Source organism: Benincasa hispida, chromosome 10 (assembly GCF_009727055.1).
Source record: "Benincasa hispida cultivar B227 chromosome 10, ASM972705v1, whole genome shotgun sequence".
Lineage (NCBI taxonomy): Eukaryota > Viridiplantae > Streptophyta > Magnoliopsida > Cucurbitales > Cucurbitaceae > Benincasa > Benincasa hispida.
In genome coordinates this window covers 6091365-6095444 of record NC_052358.1, presented here as the reverse complement: position 1 = coordinate 6095444, position 4080 = coordinate 6091365, and the positions used below count along the sequence as shown (strand labels likewise).

Here is a 4080-nt window from a genome sequence, read left to right as displayed (position 1 = left end):
ACCACAAACCTAAAAACTAACATCCAAGGTTATCTTGTAACTTAAACATGTATATAGAGACAAACAGGTAGATCATGTTTAAGTGATAACTTAAATGGTCTGTAGTAGATGGATAAGACTGGGTACATTATCCTTGTGATACTATGAGCATGGCCCGCTTTATAGGTGTTACAATTGTTGCAAAGTGCTACAAATGATTTGATCGTGATCATTCATGTATAGACATGTGAGCGGGGATATTCTATACAAAGGAGTTTGTATAAGATTAGACCACGAAATGTTTAGTCTCATTATATAACACCGTTCATAATAAAGACTTACATTTCACCAAGATGACCATAGGTAACATGATCTGAATCCTGCGTGAGTTGTGAATTCCTACCACTGAGGGTGGTCCTTTGATTTGTATGGGTGAGAGTCTGTCTCTTATACACATCTAGATGTGTATAAGAGACAGACTTTGGGGATTCGTCTGATTGGGGAGCTGGGAACACAACTACACAAGAAGAAATTCACTCATTCTCCAAAGTCGGGGTAAGTAGATAAATTGCTCCCTTAAGGGCTAATTCCAGGGCTTGAACAATGTGTCGTCATACCCTATCCTGGCCTGATAGGGGTTATAGTCATAGTTGGACTATGATCTATTGTTTATTAAAGGGATCAGTGGTACTTAAGGAGTTAGATGTAACTATAGGGGCAAAACGGTAATTTTTGCCTGGCTATACTTACGAGCAATTTGTGAAGGGTCATCGTACTGTTGAATGATTATATCCAATGGACACAGAAATATATCTGTAATGCGAAGAGTGAAGTTGTCGGTCTTTAGTAGAGTGTCCAAAAGTTCACGAATTGTGAATAATTTAATTAAAGAGTTTAATTAATTATTCATATACCATTAGAGCATCAAGCTACAGGTCCATAAGGTCCCCTTGGTATCTCAATAGAATTAAGCTGACCTACGTGCTGTCAATGATTGGATAAATAATTCCCACGTCTAACCACTTGATTATCTCCTTCTTCACGACGTCCTTCATCGCAGGGTTGAGTCTACGTTGATGTTCGATCGATCCTTTGTGATTGTCTTCGAGACGAATCCTGTGCATGCAATATGCGGGACTGATTCCTCTAATGTTTGCTAGCGTCCAGACAATTGCTTTTATATACTTCCTCAGGATGCTCAGCAGTGCATTTTCTTGATCTTCATGAAGTGCAGAGGAAATTATAACTGGAAGCGTTTCATTCTGCCTCAGAAAAGCGTATTTCAGGTGGTTTGGAAGGGTCTTCGGCTCTACTATCGATGGTTGTTCTAAGGATAGTTTTATTTATTTTTTTTCTTTCTTCACTCGTTTTCAGCTTGTCTTCTTTGGATGCGATCATCTCATCTTCTTTGGTTGTTTTTTCTGTGATCGCATTGCAGGCTATGGATGCGGTCGCATCCCTATCTTCATTTTCATCTTCAGACTTTTCTTCTTCATTCAAACATGGTTCATCATCGGATTCAGTGAGGTCTTCTTCTTCAGGATATTTCATGGCTTGGATAATATCAAACCTGAGCTTCTATCCATTCACGCTCAATGTGATCTCTCCCTTGTATACATCTATCTGAGCACGACCAGTGGATAAAAATGGTCGCCCCAGTATGATGGGTACATCTTTGTCCGCTTCGTAGTCCAGGATGATGAAGTCTGTTGGTAATATAAATTTGTCAACCATAACTAGAACATCCTTCACCTTCCCTTCTGGATGCACAAGGGATCTATGAGCTAATTGAAGAGTCACCGTTGTAGGTGCCAGTTGCCCCACATTCAGCTGCTTGAAAATTGAAAGGGGCATTAGGTTGATGTTAGCTCCAAGATCGCAAAGCGCTTGACCAATATATAACCCTCCAATCGAGCAGGGTATTGTGAAACTTCCAGGGTCGCGCATTTTCGGTGGAATTATGGATTTTGAACTTTGCATCAACGCCACCGTTGCGAACTTACCAGTGCTTCTCTTCTTCGTCACCATATCCTTCAGAAACTTTGCATACTTGGGCATCTGTTCAATCGCTTCAGTGAACGGAATGTTAATATGCAACTGTTTCAGTATATTCATGAAACGTTGATATTGTACCTCATCATTTTTCTTCTTTTTAAGTCTCTAAGGGAATGGTGGCAGCTGTATTTTCATGGTTCCCTGTTCTCCTGGCTTCAAAGTGGACGCAATCTCTGGTTCCATCGCTTCCTTTTCTCATGTTTCTTCTTGAGTCAACGAGATTTGCGGTTCCATCGCAATTGGAGCAATCCTACTTGGCTCCTTCTTCTGCTCCACCACAGTCTTTCCACTCTGCAACGTCACAACTTGACATTGCTCTTTTTTCGTACCCCCTGGATTGCGCGGGAGTTCAGTAGAACTCGAAAATGCCCCCGCGGTCTACTCTTAAGTTCGCCCATAATCTGTCCTATATGAATTTCAAGAGTTCGGATGGATGTCGCTTGGTTCTGAAGCACTGTTTCATTCTTTTCAATATATTGCTTCAGTAAACTCTCCAAAGATGAAGATTTTAGGGCCTACGAACTGCTGGCTTGGTTTTGCGTTTGACCATTTGTTCGCGTGAAAAATCCTGGTGGCCCTTCCTTTTGCACCACTGGTTAAAAATTTTGTTGTTGATTTTTCCACGCGAAGTTAAGGTGGTTTCTCCACCCAGGGTTGTACGTATTAGAAAACGGATTATTCTTCACAAAATAGATTGACTGTGGGTTCCTCGGGCATTCCTCCATTGGATGGCCTTCACCGCAAGTAGCACAACTTGCGGTCGTCTAGTTGATTGCGTTGACTTGCCCACTATGCATTCCTGGGCTACTGATTGCGACTCCTTGTATCAAATTCATCATTGCAGTCATTTGGTTTTGAAGGGATGCGATGGCCCCATTATTTGCATCATTGTTTTTTTATCCTCAATCTTTAATCGCTTTCTCTCCAGTCTTCATGATTTTTAGAAATGCAATTAAGTATATTCTTGGTCTCATCGTGTGTCTTATCAAGCATACCTCTAGCTATTGTCACATTGACAGCTGTCTGTGATGCAAGGTTTAATCCGTGGTAGAAAATTTCTATCTGTAAACAATCTGGTAAGCCGTTATACGGGCAATCTCTTACAAGCCTCTTAAACCTCGCCCATGCGTCAATGAGCGATTCGTCAATATCCTGTTCAAAATTGGTGATCAACTTCCTCTTTCTGGCGTTCTCCGTCGGGGGGGAAGTATTTCTTCATGAGCTTCTCAACTACTTGTTCCCATGATGTAATCTCCCCTGGTTCGAGAGAATAAACCCATTTTCGTGCCTGGTCACACAACGAAAATGGGAACAATGTTAATCAAACCTCCTCAGCGGAGATGTTTGGGAACACAAACGTATTATAGATTTCAGCGGAAAGGTGAGGTGCGAATCCTCTTCACGCCTACCGACAAACTGTCTGGCAGTTTGAATCATCTGCAACATCACCGATTTCATTTCAAACCTCGATCCGTCAAGAGTTGGCCTCATGATTCCTGGCGAGAAATCATAGAGGTTGGGCGACGCATAGTCTCGGATGGGCCTATTGCAGTCGTTCGCCAATAGGATGGGGTTCGCCATGATATTATTTGCATTTGATGCTCTATCTTCTGGCTGCTCCGCCATGTTTGGATCTTTCTCTTGTTATTGTTGTTAGCGGTTGTTTCTTCTTCTTCTTCGGAAAGTTCTCTCGATCTCTAGGTCGTAAATGGGCTCAGGATTTTGTCCTTCGTTCATACGATGCCCGCTTCTTCCCTTACCTAAGGAGAAGCAGTGCATAGAGACGGAGAGTCTGCAAAGAAAATCAAAAAGTTACCGTTAGCACAATGTATTGTCGTAGTCCCCGACAACGACGCCAAAAACTTGATGCATGGCTAATGTGATGAAATAATGGTGCGGAATGCGATGGTGGAATATGCATTGTGCATGCAAGTTTTCTCAGCAATATCCAAGTATAAATCCTACTGAGTTGCCTGGTAAGCCCAGGGTCGAACATAGGGACTAAGGAACAGTATGCGATGGTAATTTCAGATCTCTTTGCGTTGA

The 4080-nt window shown here is 42.0% G+C and overlaps 1 non-coding gene across 1 annotated transcript; it reads left to right on the top strand.

The window, feature by feature from the left end:
* The first annotated feature begins 3112 nt into the window (after nucleotides 1–3112).
* On the top strand, nucleotides 3113–3219 carry LOC120089538. Its single transcript, XR_005485214.1, has one exon. It is a non-coding gene; the product is annotated as a small nucleolar RNA R71 (small nucleolar RNA).
* Nucleotides 3220–4080: the final 861 nt, after the last annotated feature.